General features: G+C 46.3%; 1 protein-coding gene and 2 non-coding genes across 5 annotated transcripts in view; 1 reads left to right on the top strand and 2 right to left on the bottom strand.

Moving 5' to 3' along the window:
- SPINT2 (serine peptidase inhibitor, Kunitz type 2) overlaps positions 1 to 17,718 on the top strand; it is a 32,003-nt gene that overhangs the window by 2,587 nt on the left and 11,698 nt on the right. The gene's annotated exons all lie outside the window — the stretch shown is intronic.
- On the bottom strand, positions 7,794 to 7,926 carry LOC119467957. The gene has a single exon (XR_005196592.1). It is a non-coding gene; the product is annotated as a small nucleolar RNA SNORA41 (small nucleolar RNA).
- LOC119467962 lies at positions 17,575 to 17,706 on the bottom strand. The gene has a single exon (XR_005196597.1). It is a non-coding gene; the product is annotated as a small nucleolar RNA SNORA70 (small nucleolar RNA).

Raw genomic sequence — 17,718 nt, 5'->3', positions numbered from 1 at the left:
GAAAAAGAAAAAAAACAAACAAAAAAAAAACAAAGAAGTAGCCAGACGTGGTGGCAGGTGCCTGTAATCCCAGCTACTAAGGAGGCTGAGGCAGGAGAAACGCTTGAACCCAGGAGGTGGATGTTGCAGTGAGCTGAGATGGCACCACTGCATTCCAGCCTGGGCACCAAGAGTGAAACTCTGTCCCCCCCAAAAAAAAAAGAAAGCTGGGTGCGGTGGCTCATGCCTGTAATCCCAGCACTTTGGGAGGCTGAGGCAGGCAGATCACTTGAGGCTAGGAATTCAGGACCAGCTTAGGCAACATGGTGAAACCCCGTCTCTACCAAAAATTAGCTGGCTGTGGTGGTGCACACCTGTAGTCCCGGCTATTCTGGAGGCTGAGGCAGGAGAATCGCTTGAGATCGTGCCACTGCACTCCAGCCTGAGCAACAGAGCAAGACTCCTCAAGAGAGAGAAAAAAGAGAGCAGGATATGTGGGCACCAAGTCATCACCTGTAGTAACTTCTGGGGAGTGGTTAATTTCCCTATGCTCCAGGCAGGAGGAAAAATTGAATTGGTGGGGAGAGGCTGGGCTGTAGGTGACTGGGAGTCGGGAATGCAGACGTTGACCATTCTTGCAGTCAGAACTGGAATTTTGGCAGCAAAGCCCTGCTGGACTTTTTCAGGTGAAGTAATTACGTTAGGATGTACCTTCTAGTTACCTGGCCTCTTGTTACCTCTGGTGCTTACTCTGAGCTTGAATGTGCCCTTTAACCTTTAAAACAGCCGGGTGCGGTGGTGAAGTTATGCGCCTTGTCCAAGGTCACTTGACAGTAGTAATTGACAAAGCCAGGTCTCACTGCAGAGGCATTCTCTGTTCAGAGTGGCCTCCCTGACTGCTGCCGCCGGCTGGACCTACTGACCTTTCAGAAGTACTAGTGTCTGGCTGGGTGAACTCATGCCCTCACTTATCACAAGTTCTGTTTGTTTGAAAGCTTGAACAGCTTAATCCAAGGCAGGAGGCAGTTTGATTTTTTTTTTTCCTCTCTCCCTCCTGATTGCTTCTGTTTTCTCGGGAAGCAAGTCATGCACTGGGAGTGAGGTGTTGCCTGCAGCTCCGTGCTGCCAGATAAGTGTGGTGGTGAGGGAGGAGTGAGCAGAGAATGTGTGAGGGAGTGAGAATGGGGGTAGGTCAAGGAATTAGTTCTGTGTGGAGACGTGAGGGGGGCAGAGGGCGGAGGTGGTAGGGCAAGTAGATTGTCGGAGTTGAGGTCCTGAAGGGAATGAAGAAGACAGGATGCAGTGGGTAGTGAGTGAGATGCATGAGAGGGAGCTTCTGAAGAGGTGGCAGTTACTGAGATAGGTCTAAGTGTGACCCTGAGAGGGAGGGCGGTGAGGGTGGGATGAGATCAGCTGGAGGCCTTGGGACCAAGAGGCCAGAGGACCATCTGCCTGGATGTAGAAATCTCCAAGACTGGTAAGAGCAGCCGGAGAGGTGGCAGGCCCAGAGCTAAAGTTAGGAAGAAAGGAATAGTTGTCTGGGTTGACAGATAACGCACGGGGAGGGGTAGTGGATGATTTACTCTGATAATGAGAGTTTCCCAGCTGGGGGTTTTGGGGAGGGTGAAGAGAAACAGTCCAGAAGCAGCTCCCAGAAGCAGGGAGACTTCCCCACTTGGAAGGGCCCCAGGAGGTGTGTCCTCAGGGGAGATTCCAGTTAGATAAGAGGGTGGCAGCAATGTTCAGCAGAGAGATTGAAGACATAGAAGATTGGCTGAGGACCAGTCCTGAGTACCACCAGAGGGCCCAGGAGTTGGGAGAGGGGAGATGGGGACAAAGGAGGCCCCACTGCCACCCTGTGAGAGTGAGGGTTAATTCAGGTCAGGGCTTCTTGTGTTTAGCATCGTGTGGTCTATGATTGATGTGTTGATGGGGCTCTGAGTAGTGAGGGCAGGTGGGAAGGGACAGGTGGACGGCCGTACACGGCCCAGCCAGGAGTGTCCTGACTCCAACCTCTGCAGACAGAGGTTGGGGGGAAGCTGAGCTTGTGCCAGGTGAGAAGGCTCCCCAGTCTAGCGATAGGGACAGTTATAGTCTGCAGTGGAAAGCACGCAGAGATTATAAACTGGCCACTCCCAGGAAGCTTCACACAGTTTTTATGTGACTTATACATTCTCCAGAATTGGGATTTTTTAGATGTAAAAATGTAGGTTTTGCAGCCGGGCACGGTGGCTCATGCTTGTAATCCCAGCACTTTGGGAGGCCGAGGCGGGCGGATCACCGAAGATTGGGAGTTCAAGACCAGCCTGACTAACATGGAGAAACCTTGTCTCTAAAAAAGTAAAAGAAAAAAAAAATGTAGGTTTTGGATTTGTTTGAAAGACATGAAGTTGTGATGGAATGGGACCAGAACACAGGCCTGTTTTCCTGCCCAGCAGTCCCGGGCTGGAGCCGAATGCCTCGTTGAGGCAGGACATACACCACTCCCCAGCCCATAGATACTCACTCAGCCTGCCTCGTCTCAGCTGCTGCCTGCCCTCTATCTCTGTAGGCCTTTGGCTTGTGACCCCTACCTTAAACATATGCTCCATTTAGTAAAAGGTAGGTGATACCTAACAGTTCTTTATAAATTGCACATTACAGTGAGAGAGAGATAGAGAGTGAGAGAGAGAGAGAGAGAGAGAGAGAGAGAGGGAGGGAGAGAGAGTGAGTGTGTGTGTGTGTGTGTGTGTGTGTGTGTGTGTGTGTTATGGCTGTTAAGGGAAATCCTTTTATCAGGTAGCTGCAAATAAACATGATTTTTTTTTTCCTTTTCTCACCCAGGTGGTAAATCCTGGTATTTGGAGCGTTCTGAAATGTGTAACATTGATCAACACAAGGCCAGTTAATGTATTTCCTCCTCAGAATAGAAACTGAAAAGGTCTTTTAGGAGTGGTCAGTTAACTGTAGTTCTTGCTGCCAATAACTTTGTGCCTGGCCCTGGGCATTAGAACCTGTGTTAATGGTTACTTGGCTCAGGGTCCTTTGTTGATGATTCTTGGGACTTTCCACTGGAGGCAAATAGGACAATACTCACTCGAGAACCTCTCCTGCACTTTCTTTCTTTCTTTTTTTTTTTTTGAGACGTCTGCTCTGTTGCCCAGGCTACAGTACAGTGGCACGATCTCGGCTCACTGCAACCTCTGCCTCCCGGGTTCAAGTGATTCTCCGGCCTCAGCCTCCTGAGTAACTGGGACTACAGATGTGTGCCACCACATTTTTGTATTTTTAGTAGAGGCAGGGTTTCACCATGTTGGTCAGGCTGGTCTCCTCCTGACCTCGTGATCCGCCCGCTTTGGCCTCCCAAAGCTCTGGGATTATAGGTGTGAACCACCACGCCTGGCCCTCTCCTGCATTTTCAAGGGATTTTTGAAATCCATGGACCTCTTGGGTTAATTACAGTGTTCCCAGAGCCTTAACTAATAGGTTAGCTTTCCAGCACACTCCATAAACATGTTATTAGTTGCCACCCTTTCTTTCCTTTCCTCCTCACCCCCATAGCTGTGACACTGGTGGTCAGAGATAAGGTGACAGAAGAGCTGAAATAAAGCTGGTGTTGGCCTTCAGGGGGAATTCTCTAAAGCAGCGTCTCACATTATTCTTAACCCTCCATGGAAGGGGAGCTTGTCCTGCTTGCAGGCAAGGCAGTTTGGTTCCAGGGTAGTTTGAAATCTTATTCACTGATACAGTCAGCAGATGTTTATTGGGCACCCACCAATTGCCAGGCACTGTTTCTAGCTCTCAGAATAGAGCACTGAACAAAATAGACCCCTCCCCCATCCATGGCAGCCATGTCATAATGAGAGGAAGACAGTACAGTAAATGAACACATTGAGTGTATGTCTGGTGGTAAGTATCAGGGTTGGTGTACTTAGCACTAAAAATGGGGTTCCTGGCCAGGTGCAGTGGCTCACACCTGCAATCCCAGCACTTTAGGAGGCCGAGGCGAGTAGATCACCTGAGGTCGAGCATTCAAGACCAACCCGACCAACGTGGAGAAACCCTGCTCTACTAAAAATACAAAAATTGGCCAGACATGGTGGCGCATGCCTGTAGTCCCAGCTACTCGGGAGGCTGAGGCAGGAGAATTGCTTGAACCCAGGAGGTGGAGGTTGCAGTGAACCAAGATTGTACCATTGCACTCCAGCCTGGGCAACAAGAGTGAGACTCTGTCTCAAAAAAAAAAAAAGGGAAAATTTGGTTCCAAAAGAAGGTTGAGGGTCTTGCCTTTAGGCGTCTGTGGGAGAGTGACCCTTTTCCACCAGAAACATTGCATTGCCCTGGTCAGTATTTGAGAGCTCAGCCTGTGATGGAGAAAGCACAATTCTCCTCTTTCACCCTGCTCCCCAACCTTTTGCTCATTTTACCTGTCACCAGCCATTTGCAGTACACATGCAGAGCTTCTGTTTGCTGTGTCTGGAGGCTGACGGGGGAGGCTGAATGAGGGATAATAAGCCTGTGGCTCATGTGAGGCAGGAGACAGCCCAGCAGGAGTAATGCTGACATGGCTTCATTCACCTCAGGAGGCCTTGGCCCACTGGACATGCTAATGTGGCCATCAGAGTGTGGGTTCCGATGTCTTACAAGATCCTTCTCACAAGTATCATTTCACGGGTTGTTTCTGGCAACATCTTTTTGAAAAGTCCCTGAAAAGAAGTGCTGATGTTGATGCTGAGGCCCAGGAACTTTGGAGTTTATTTACTTTTATTTTTATTTTCCTTGGCAGGATGAAGTACGAGCTAGAGTTTAGTTACTTTTAAGTGCTTTTTATGATTAGAAGCCATTTTAGAAATGAGGGCAAGAATTCACATGTTTTACACACACCTGTTGGGAGATGGAGCTCACAGTGATTCCTGACTGGGCCCAGGGTCCATGGCTTCAGAAGTCCCTTAATCTGAAGTCCTTAAATTTTATGTGCTATCGCCGGGTGCAGTGGCTCACGCCTTTGATCCCAATGCTTTGGTAGACTGAGGCAGTTGGATTGCTTGAGCTCACGAGTTTCAACATGGTGAAACCAAAAACACAAAAAAACTAGGCTGGGCGCGGTGGCTCAAGCCTGTAATCCCAGTACTTTGGGAGACCGAGGCGGATGGATCACGAGGTCAAGAGATCGAGACCATCCTGGTCAACATGGTGAAACCCTGTCTCTACTAAAAATACAAAAAATCAGCTGAGCATGGTGGCGCATGCCTGTAATCCCAGCTACTCAGGAGGCTGAGGCAGGAGAATTGCCTGAACCCAGGAGGCGGAGGTTGCGGTGAGCTGAGATCGCGCCATTGCACTCCAGCCTGGGTAACGAGAGTGAAACTCCGTCTCAAAAAAAAAAAAAAAAAAAACTAGTCAGCCTGTAATCCCAGCTACATGGGAGGATGAGGTGGGAGAATTGCTTGAGCCCAGGAGGTGGAGGTTGCAGTGAGCTGAGATCATGCCATTGCACTCCAGCCTGGGCAACAGTGAGACTCCATCTCAAAAAAATTTTTTATGTGATAGTTTGTATCCCAGGGTCTGTCATTTAGAGTCCGTGGCGTGTTCTTGAAGGGGTGGGGGTAAAAAGGATACTACAGTAGTTTGTGACCTTTTGAAGGGCTGCTCTACGTGAATAGATATATCTAGTATGTCTGTGGTATTAAAACTTCATGGGCAATTAGGAAAAACGTGTCCAAAAAGTCTCCTTGCAGGGATGGTAGTAATGAAAAAAGGCTGAGAAACGCCATTCTAGAGTGAGGGTCCAAGAGCTTTCCTCAGTTCTGAAAATGGTCCGTGATTTGCAGAAGGTGAAGAATGCCTGAGTGAATTACCAGTGGACAGGTCCTTGGAAGACTTCGAAACTGCCTGTTTCCTTCCCTGTTAATCAGACAGGCTGCCTGGGCTCTTGTTTTGGATTGAGGTGAGGGTAGACTTAATAGTCCTGTTTCAGAGTGGAATTTGGAGTGACAGTGGGCAAGAATAGTGATGGCTTGCATTGTGCTGATAGTTTATGAAATGTAAATTTTTTTTTTTTTTTTTTTTTTTTTTGAGATGGAGTCTCGCTCCATTGCCCAGGCCCTGGAGTGCAATGGTACAATTTTAGCTCACTGCAACCTCCACCTCCCAGGTTCAAGCGATTCTCCTGCCTCACCCTCCCGAGTAACTGGGATTACAGGAGTGTGCCACCACACCCCCGGCTCATTGTTTTTGTATTTTTATTAGGGATGAGGGTTTCACCTTGTTGGCCAGGGTGATCTTGAACTCCTGACCTTGGGTGATGCACCCGCCTTGGCTTCCCAAAGTGCTGGGATTACAGGCATAAGCCACAGTGCCCGGCCTGAAATGTAAACTTTATATCTAAATATTTTACATAGAAAATGCCAAGATTTTATAGCTGAAACACCAAGATTTTATGAGCCTTATAACTTAGGTTGGATTTGTAATTGTAAATGTTCTTTCCTCATAAATACGTGGGTTGTTTTTTGAAAGGTTGTGAATTACTTGTCTCAATAATGAAAACTTCCAGACACCCAACCCTAGAGAAGATGGTTAGTTGGTAACTTTCTGTACTGGAAACAGAAGCACTCAAATATGTATAACCTAGCCAGCTAACCAAAGTAGGTAGATTCAGCACTTTGGGAGACCAAGGTGGGTGGATCAGGAGTTCAAGACCAGCCTGGCCAAGATGGTGAAAACCCCGTCTCTACTAAAAATACAAAAATTAGCTGGGCACAGTGGCAGGCACTTGTAATCCCAGCTACTCAGGAGGCTGAGGCAGGAGAATTGCTTGAATCCAGGGGTTTTGAGGTGGCAGTGAGCCAAGATCATGCCACTGCACTCCAGCCTGGGTGACAGAGTGAGACTTCATCTCTAAATAAATAAATAAATGAGGATGATTGCACAATAAAATCACCTTTGGAATTTGGCTTGGTAGAACTGAAATAAGCTTCAGTACCTCCTGTCATTCAGTACCTCTTTTCTCAAACTCCTGACTTCAGGTGATCTGCCTCAGCCTCCCAATGTGCAGGGATTACAGGCCACTGTGCCTGGCCTCAGCACCTCTTTTTAAGATGCTCTCATTCATTCCTTGGTGAAAAGATACTTGAAGTGCAAGTGGGTATGGAAAGCACGGTGGGTTTGTGTTGGTTCATTTATTTTGGTGTTTCTTTTTTCCACCAGTCCCTCCCTCTGGCTTTCTGCCTCCCAGCCTGGCATATCCTGATCTTGTAGCCATACAGGACTTTGATCCTAGTGGTGGTTTGCCATTGTCTTTCTCTAGGTGAAGATAAGAAATCATTGGTTTTTATGGTTTGATGATTCCCATGAAAAAAAAAAGAAAAAAAAATCATTGGTTTGGCCTGAGGTTGTACTTCTGACCTTCTCTGTATGCTCTTCCTCCTTCCCTCTGGTTGGACTTCCTAGTGAAATGTGTCATTCTGTTTATCTTTATTCTATTTTATTAGTCCTGTCTTCATAAAAACTGCAATCATAGGCCGGGCACTGTGGCTCATGCCTGTAATCCCAGCACTTCGGGAGGCTGAGGCAGGAGGATCATTTGAGCCCAGGAGTTTGAGACCAGCCTGGGCAACATGGTGAAACCTTGTCTCTACAAAAAATACAAAAATTAGCCAGGTATGGTGGCACACGCCTGTAGTGCCAGCTACTTGGAGGCTGAGGTGGGAGGATCACTTGAGCACAGGTGGAGGCTGCTGTGAGCCAAGATTGTACCACTGTAATCTAGCCTGGGTGACAGGGCAAGACCCTGTCTCTCTTTTTTTTTTTTTTCTCTCTCTCTTTTTTTTTCTCTCTTGTGTCTGTCACACAATGCCCACTTTCTGTTTTGCCAAGAAAGAGGTATTTAATTGTGTTAACAGTTTCTTTCCCACAGAGGAATGCCACAACTGCTACCATAAGAACAGCTACAGATCAGTAGCTGTGGAAGACCCTGTCTCAAAAACAAAAACAAAACTTTTGTGCCAAATACTGTTTTAAGCACTTATAATGGATTAAAAACTCCTTTAATCTTCATAACATTCTTTTGTTTTTGTTTTTTTTGAGATGGAGTCTCACTCTGTTGCCCAGGCTGGAGTGCAGTGGCTCACTGCAACCTCTGCCTCCCAGATTCAAGCGATTCTCCTGCCTTAGCCTCCCAAGTAGCTGGGATTAGAGGGGCATGCCACCACACCCAGCTAATTTTTAAAGTTTTTTAAATTTCTAGTAGAGACAGGATTTCACTATGTTGGCCAGGCTGGTCTCGAACTCCTGACCTTAAGTGATCCACCCACCTCAGCCTCCTAAAGTGCTGGGATTACAGGTGTGAGTCATCACACATGGCTTTTTTTTTTTTTTTTTTTTTTTTTTTTCCTTTGTAGATAGAGTCTTGCTCTATTGCTCAGGCTGGAGTGCAGTGGTGTGATCTTGGCTCACTGCAACCTTTGCCTCCCGGGTTCAAGCAATTCTTCTGCTCAGGTGCACGCTGCCATGCCTGGCTAATTTTTTGTATTTTAGTAGAGACGGGGTTTTCACCATGTTGCCCAGGATGGTCTTGAACTCTGGCAATCCGACTGCCTCGGCCTCCTGAAGTGCTAGAATTACAGGCATGAGCCGTCGCACCCGGACTGTGTGTCAGAGAAAAACTTCCCTTTTGCATTGCTTTTAGGAAATGAATTTGCAAGCACGTGAACTTGATCTCCATGGGGCCTGTGAAGAGAAAGCCAACTGAGTCTTGGCGCTTTATTATTCACAAGTCAATTGAAGTTACAGCGAGCAAATGCCATTTCCCAGACAAGCGATTGGCAAGATAGCCTCAAGATTAGTGGTGCATTCCACAGCAGGAAACTGGGGCTGGAGAGAGGTCAGAAAAGGGGACTCTGTTAACAAACTTGCCAGAAACATTTTATTCTAACTAGCTCCAGAGCAGGGATAAATCACGTGCAGACACACCTTCACTCCTGCCTGGGCTGAGGTCTATTTATAATGTCCTCAAGATAGTTGTCTGGCTAACATTCTCAGTCTTTCACCTTAACCCACAGGGACATGATGACTTCCTAATCAGAGCTTTGCCTTATCTTCCTACGCCTCTAAAATCTGCATGATTAAAAACATTTTTTTAACTCAGTTAATTTTTTTTTTTTTTTTTAGAGGTGGGCGTTGTCTCTCACTTTGTTGCCAAAGCTGAATTGCAGGGATGTGTCCACAGCTCACTGCAGCCTTGAACTCCAAGGCTCAAGCAATCCTCCCGTATCAGCCTCCTGAGTGGCTGGGATTACAGGTGTGAGCCACTGTGCCTGGTGAAAAATCTGCATGATTTTTAAAATTAGTCATACCTGAATTCAGAGAATATGGGGCTTACTGAATAACAGAACATGGGGTTTATTCATTGTTTATTGCATGTGTTATTGTTACCTGTTATGAAGGAGGAAAAAAGCACAGAGGAAAGCCACTTCAGGTAGCACAACTGGCTTGTGCGAAGCAGCCAGGGATTTATGTGCTCACAGATCCTTCACTGGAACAGCTCAGGTTGCAGGCTCTTTCCTCTAATCTGCCCTACACACTTTACAAATGACTCTTCCTTATTTTGTCACTCCCCTATACCAAAGCATTTACTTGGTCATTTCCTTTGCACCTTGTATGGCTTACAAGCCCTTTGAATTGAGGGTGTGATTATAATCTTGTACCTTCTGTAATTTTTCTCTATCCATGTGAGTTTTGTGGCTCCAGCTTAATTGCAAAACCCTGGAGGGCAAGAACTATATCCCCAGTGAGTGGGCCCAGTTTACTCTGGACAATTCCAATTCATGCTACCATTATGTCCCAGGGCAGCCGTTGAGAATACCTCCTTCCATTGTATCTGGGGCTCAAGCAGTCCACCCATCTTGGCCTCCCCAGATGCTGGGATTACAGGGGTATATCACCATGCTGGGCCCTTTTTTGTTATTGTTTGAGATAGGGCCTTGCTTTGTCGCCCAGGCTGGAGTACAGTGGCACGATCATGGCTTACTGCAGCCTCCACCTCCTAGGCTCAAGCGATCCTTCCACCTTAGTCCTCCCCCTTTAGTGGCTGGCACTACTGGTGCATGCCACCATGTCCAGCTAATTTTTTAAAAAAATTTTTGTAGAGATGAAGTTTCACTGGGTTGCCCCGGCTGGTCTCAAACTCCTAGCTTCAAGCCATCGTGCCACTTCAGCCTCTCGAAGTTCTGGGATTACAGGTGTGAGCCACCATGCCCTGCCTAAATTTTTTAACTGAAAAATTTAAGCCAACACAAAGGACTGTATTTTAGTATCCAGATAAAACCACTGTTGACTCTTAAAAAAAAATAACAATAGGCCGGGCATAGTGGCTCACGCCTGTAATCCAAGCACTTTGGAGGCCAAGGCGGGCCGATCACCTGAGGTCGGGAGTTCAAGACCAGCCTGACCAACATGGTGAAACCCCGTCTTTATTTTACAAAAAAAAAAATTATAAATAAATAAATAAAAGTAATAATGCATTCACAATATTAGAATACTGAAACTAGGCCAGACACTGTGGCTCACACCTGTAATCCCAGCACTTTGTGAGGCTTAGCTAGGTGGCTCACCTGAGGTCAGGAGTTTGAGACCAGCCTGACCAACATGGTGAAACCCCATCTCTACCAAAAATACAAAAACTTAGCCAGGCGTGGTGGCACGTGCCTGTAATCCCAGCTACTTGGGAGGCTGAGGCAGGAGAATCGCTTGAACCAGGGAGGCAGAAGTGGCAGTGAGCCAAGATTGCACCATTGCACTTTAGTCTGGGCAACAAGAGCGAAACTCCTCAAAAAAACACAAAAAACAAAAACAAACAAAACAACAACAAAAAAAAACTGTTCTAAACAATGCAGATGGAAAAGAAGAAGTGTTCTTCCTGTGTCAGGGCAGTGAGGATATAGGAAAGCTCTGTACTGTTCTCTTAATTTTGTTGCAAACCTAGACCTGCTCTAAAAAAATAATTTGGGGCTAGGTGGCTCACATCTGTAATCCCAAGCTCTTTGGGAGGCTGAGGCGGGAGGATCATGAGGTCAGGAGTTCAAGACCAGCCAGACCAACATGGTGAAACCCTGTCTCTACAAAAAAATGCCAAAAAAAATTAGCCATCCGTTGTGGCGGGTGCTTGTAGTCCCAGCTACATGAGAGGCTGAGACAGGAGAATTGCTTGAACCCAGGAGGTGGAGGTTGCAGTGAGCTGAGATCGCACCACTGTACTCCAGCCTGGGCAATAGAGCAAGACTCTGTCTCAAAAATAAAAATAAATAAAATAATTTCGGCCAGACACAGTGGCTCATGCTTGTAATCCCAGCACTTTGGGAGGCCATGGCGGGTAGATTGCCTGAAGTCAGGAGTTCGAGACCAGCTTGACCAACATGGGGAGACCCTGCCTCTACTAAAAAAAAAAAAAAAAATTACGGTGGCACATGCCTGTAATCCCAGCTACTTGGGAGGCTGAAGCAGGAGAATCTCTCGAACTCTAGAGGCAGAGGTTGCCGCGAGCTGAGATTGTGGCATTGCGCTCCAGCCTGGGCAACAAGAGCAAAAAACTGTCTCAAAAAAAAAAGAAAAATGAAAAGCAATGTAAAAGCTTCCTTCCTTCCTCTAGTACCTTTCTCTAAACATAGATTAATGCATGTATCCTGAATCAACGTATTAACCATTCTTTTCCTTTTTTTCCGTCTTAGTCATTTTTCTCTCCTGGCACATACGCATTTGTGTATTTCATTATTTTATCATTTTTTTCATTGCTAATCAGCTGACTGTATTTGTGTATTTAAACAGTTCTGAGTATTCCCTTGTGTGGTTGTCTCGTGTGCCAGCATGAACAAAATGTCTCGATGGTGAATTTTCAGCTGTTGAAGGTCTGTGAACACCAGGCCTTTTGTGGATCTAGTAAGAGTTGCCCCTGTTCTTTGAAACTCTTGGATTAGATGACTCTTTAGAGTTTTCTTTGCTTTTTGATACAGAGGAGTGGCCTGTAGCCTATTCTACTTTTTTGTGTAAAATATGATCTTCAAATGTCTGGGGAGTTTTGTAGCAAATAATTTATCCTTGGCTACTACTCCTAGAATTCCAAGTGGCTTTAATGAAAAGAGGAGAGTTGTTTTTAGTGTTGTGAGTTGTTTTTAGGCAAGGTGTGCTGCAGTGTTTTTGGCTAAGGTGGATCACGCCTATAATCCCAGCACTTTGGGAGGCTGAGGTGGGCAGATCACTTGAGGTCAGGAGTTCAAGACCAGCCTGGCCAACACAGCAAAACCACAAAAATTAGGCCAGGCACGGTGGCTGACGCCTGTAATCCCAGCACTTTGGGAGGCTGAGGAGGGTGGATCACAAGGTCAGGAGTTCAAGACCAGCCTGGCCAAGATGGTGAAACCCCGTCTCTACTAAAAACAAAAAACACTAAAATGAGCAGGGTGGCAGTCACGTGTAATCCTAGCTACTCAGGAGGCTGAGGCAGGAGAATCGCTTGAACCTGGGGTAGCGGAGGTTGCAGTGAGCCAAGATCGTGCCATTGCACTCCAGTCTGGGTGACAGAGTGAGACTGGGAAAACAAAACAAAACATAAAATGGAGTGGTAGACCAGCTCGTGGGAGGTGCTGCCCTTCCCTGTGCCATTGGAGAGACTCTGGATCTGCAGCCCAGGGAGCTTGTGATGGCTTCTTGTCCACAGAAATGAGGGCTGCAGTTGTGACTTTCTGGATGGTGGCCCAGAGGAAGCAACACTGGCAGAGCCTCTTCTGTGAAGCAGCTTTCAAAGCAATTCTATGACATTGAAAGAGCAAAGGATAAAATGTTGGAAGCTGATCCAGATCTAGAAAAGTGTTTGATAATTGCTAGAAAAGGCATAGAAGTGATGCTTGCATTGTGTCATAAGTTACATGGTGAGAAGACCACAAGCACAGTTCCAACTCCCCTTAGAAATTTTTTTGCAGGCGGGATGCAGTGGCTCACACCTGTATCCCCAGCACTTTGGGAGGCTAAGGTGGATGGATCGTGAGGTCAGGAGTTTGAGACCAGCCTGGCCAACATAGTGAAACCCCCTCTCTGCTTAAAAAATACAAAAATTAGTAGGGGGCGGTGGGCACCTGTAATCCCAGCTACTTGGGAGGCTGAGGCCAGAGAATTGCTTAAACCCGGGAGGCGGAGGTTGTAGTGAGCCAAGATCACACCACTGCACTCTAGCCTGGGTGACAGAGCAAGACCCTGTCTCAAGCGGCACTATCTCAGCTGACTACAACCTCCGCCTCCCCGGTTCAAGTGATTCTCCCGCCTCAGCCTCCTGAGTAGCGGGGATTATAGGAGTGCGCCAACATGCCCGGCTAATTTTTGTATTTTTAGTAGAGATGGGTTTCGCCATGTTGGTCAGGCTGGTCTTGAAATCCTAACCACAGGTGTGAGCCACGGCACCTGGCCAAAAAAAATTTATTTTCATTTTTTGTAGAAACAGGGTCTCACTATGTTGCTCAGGCTGGTCTTAAACTTGTGACGGCAAATAATCCTCCTTCCTTGGCCTCCCAAAGTGCTGGGATTATAGGTATGAGCTGCCATGCCTAGTTTGACAAAATTTTTCATTTTTCTTTTTTTTTGAGATAGAGTCTTGCTCTGTTGCCCAGGCTGGAGTGCGGTGGTGCAATCTCGACTTACCACAACCTCGCCTCCTGGGTTCAAGCAATTTTCCTGCCTCAGCCTCCCTAGTACTGTAGCTGGGACTACAGGCGCGTGCCACCATGCCTGGCTAATTTTTATACTTTTAGTAGAGATGGTGTTTCACTATGTTGGCCACGCTGGTCTCAAACTCCTGACCTCATGATCCACCCGCCTTAGCCTCCCAAAGTGCTGGGATTACAGGCATGAGCCACCTCGCCCAGTGACAAAAATTTTTATTTTTCCCACTGACTATGAGATTGCTTTGTGTGATCATACACTGATGGGCAGGACAGTTGCTGCCTCTGTTTACCATTTGGCCTCTTATGGAAAACATTTGCAGACCCTTGTTCTAGAAAAACGTGTGAGTGGGAGCAGGAGGAGGAGAAGCATTTCAGGAGTGGCTTTGGGCTTTCCTGTCCTGCATGTGGTGAGGCAAGAAGCTCTGGTGCCTCAGCTCATAGCACTCATGGGAGTGTGTCAATAACTAGAACCCTAGGAATGTTATTTTGCTTGTTTTAATGAATATAAAAACATGAATAAAAGAAAACACCAAGTTCAAGGTGGTGGGAGGTTAATTTGGCGGAGGCAGAGCAAATGCGATGGAATGAGGGGTATGCAAAGGGTTTCTGCTCTATCCATGTTTTATTTATTTATTTTTGGAGAACAGAGTCTTGCTTTGTCATTCAGGCTAGAGTGCAGTAGTGCGATCTGAGCTCACTGCAGCCTCCACCTCCCGGGTTCAAGCGATTCTTCTGCCACAGCCTCTTGAGTAGCTGGGAGTATGGGCGCCCGCCGTCACGCCCAGCTAATTTTGTTTCTGTATTTTTAATAGAGATGGGGTTTCACCATTTTTCCCAGACTGCTCTCGAACTCCTGACCTCAAGTGATCTGACCACCCAGCCTGTTCATATATATATTTTACTCCTTGAAAAATGTTAAAATTTGATGACATTGAGATGTGGACATACTAGACATAGGGTATTTTCTGTACTCCTCAGCATATTTGAAATACTTCATTAAAGTACTTACTTTGCAAAGTAGACACAGCTGCAATTATGCGTTTTTGGAAAATGATTACAGTACCATCTCATCTCTTTTTTTTTTTTTTTTTTTTTGAGACAGGGTCTCACTCTGTTACCCAGGCCTGAGTGCAGTGGTGCAGTCGCAGCTCACTGCATCCTCTGCCTCCTGGCACAGGTGATCCTCCCACCTCAGCCTCTCAAGTAGCTGGGACCACAGGTGCACACCACCACACCCCACTCATTTTTTTGTATTTTGAGCTGAAGGAATTGGCCTGTCTTGGCCTCCCAGAGCACTGGAGTTACAGGTGTGAGCCACTGGTCCAGTACTGTCTTTTAAAATCTGTAAAATTAGATTAGATTGGTAGTCCTTGGGACACCCCAGAATTCTGTAATGTCCTTCTTAGAGGGTGACAGCAGATCTATCCAGCTGACTGTAGATTGTTGTCTTAGTCACCGGCTGATTGTCTTGATTAAAGCTCTAGTGACTTCAGAACCAGAGGAACCTGTTTTTCAAGACATCATTCACAAAGACCAGTTTGTTTTGCAATTTTACAATAGCTGTTGAGAATACCTGCCAGGATTTTCTAAGTGAGGTTCATATTTCAGATGATGTGTGCCGTTAGCCATTTCTGATGCTTTTCCAAAAGAAAGTTACTCTTCCCTAAAGGCAGGAATTCTACTTTTGCTTAGATATTCTGAAGCTTAAGAGTTCATCCAAATTTGGTTCCTTTCAGCATTTTCCTGTTTGTCCGTCTGCGTTTAGGAAACATACAGAATGTACTTAATTTTGCCCTTGTATTTGTGAGCATACAAAATAGCACTTGAGTCATGTTTTTCATGATTGCTTCCCAATACTGTTCTAAGACTAATATAGCATTTTGTCATTTTGTAATAATAGAATTCCTCATTAAAGAATAACTTTCTAAAAATGTGTCCAGCCCAGTCCTCGTCAGCCTTGGCCGTTTCCTTTGGTATGTTGCTGTCTGTGACCCTGTCATTGAGTGTGACTGAAAACAGAGGACTGGCCGAGGACCTGGCCTTGGTGAGCCCTCCGATTGTGACAAAGACCCTGAGGAATGTTTTGGCTTGTAGGCAACCTCAGTTGTGTTTTCCTACTGCCTGTTGATGCCGTGGCTTTTTCTTCCTGTCAGTCTGAAGGGTCATGTTACTCCCTGGGCGCTCATCAGACTTCTGTGAGCTCATCCTGGCACTGCTGCTTGCCTCACTTTAATCACCTCGGGTCTCAGCATTCTCATTTGTAAAGCAGGGGTATTATTGCGTGATTCACAGTTTTATTGTGACTGTTAGAGGTAGGGCACATGATATGCCAGGCATCATGCTTGGCAAAAGCAAGAAGTATTGCGGCCAGGCACTGTGGCTCATGCCTATGATCCCATCACTTGCAGAGGTGAAGGCAGGAGGATCACTTGAGACCAGCCTGGGCAACATGGTGAGACTCCAATCTTTAAAAAAAAAAAAAAAAAAAAAATTAGCCAGGCATGGTGGTGTGTGCCTGTAGTCCCAGCTACTCAGGAGGCTGAGGTGGGAGGATCGCTTGAGCCCAGGAGGTCGAGGCTGCTGTGAGCTGTGATCATGCCACTGCACTCCAGCCTGGGTGACAGAGTGAGACTCAGTCTCAGAATAAATAAATAAATAAATTACAAGCTTTTTGGAGAACAGTGAATGAGAAAATGCATTGTTGTTATTTGTGGTGGAAGTGAATACTATATGGCCTGTGTTTCCTGAAGGAACACTACCTCCATTAAAACAAATAAGCAAACAAAATCCCTTTTCATGACTTCAGTTCTCTCAAGCCTGAAAGTAAAGTTGACATCATAGATGCTTAAAAGCAATTCAGTTAGTAAAAGCATGTGACAAAGTGAGATGATTTGCTTTCAACAAGGAGCTTCCTTCCGTATTCAGAAAAGAATGTGTGTCCTAACTAGTAAGGACATGGCTGAATTTAGTCTCAATTGGACCTAACTTCAGCCAATTAATCTGCTACTTAGAACTCTTTTACTCAAACGAAATTTGGGTTTAAAAAAAAATTTTTTGTCCGAGCACGGTGGCTCACGCCTGTTAATCCCAGCACTTTGGGAGGCCGAGCTGGGCAGATCACCTGAGGCCAGAAGTTTGGGGCCAGCCTGACCAACATGGAGAAACTCCATCTCTACTAAAAATACAAAATGAGCCGGACATGGTGGCGGACACCTGTAATCCCAGCTATCTGGAGGCTGAGGCAGGAGAGTCACTTGAAACCTGAAGTCGGAGGTTGCAGTGAGCCGAGATTGTGCCACTGCACTCCAGCCTGGGTGTAACAAGAGCGAAACTCCATCTCAAAAAAAAAAAATTATATTACAAAAATTTTCAAATATATACAAAGCAGTGAAAAGTGTTATAAACCCCCATGTACCATCATCCAGCTTCAACAACTGCCAACTTCTGTCTTTCAGACATAATGTGTTTTTAGTCCAAGCGTTCTTTTTTTTTGGACAGGAAGTAAATTTATTGGTGAACATTAAGAGGGAGCAGTACAGTGGAAGTCCTTATGAGCACAGGGCTCGCCACTTGTCCGGAGGGCCACAATTGGAGATGTACTTAACCCCACAGCCATCTGGGATGAGCTGTTTCTCAGCCGCTGTGTCTTCAAATTCATTGGCATTGAACTTGGTGAAATCCCACTTCTTTGAGATGTGGATCTTCTGGCGGCCAGGGAACTTGAACTTGGCCCTGCGCAGGGCCTCAACCACATGCTCCTTGTTCTGCAGCTTGGTGCAGATGGATGTGATAACTTGGCCAATGTGAACCCTGGCCAGTGTCCTGGGGCTTTACAAAGGCACCTTGCGTGCCTGTTTGGAGCCAACACTGGGACAGTACAAGGCCAGAGACAAGAACATACGTCTGAAAGGCTTGTGTCCAAGGTCCCTTAGAGCAACCCATAAAAGAAACAGGCTGCATTACACTACCAAGGAAGCTGCTGTTTGTGTAGCCATTGCACACAAGTTCTCTCTTAAAAAAGAGAAGTTTCTTTTTCTTTCTTTTTTTTTTTTTT

This window comes from Cebus imitator, unplaced genomic scaffold, assembly GCF_001604975.1.
Source record: "Cebus imitator isolate Cc_AM_T3 unplaced genomic scaffold, Cebus_imitator-1.0 Scaffold356, whole genome shotgun sequence".
In the NCBI taxonomy this organism is placed as follows: Eukaryota; Metazoa; Chordata; class Mammalia; order Primates; family Cebidae; genus Cebus; species Cebus imitator.
The sequence above is the reverse complement of the archived record's forward strand: the minus strand, read 5'-3'. Positions and strand labels throughout refer to the sequence as shown.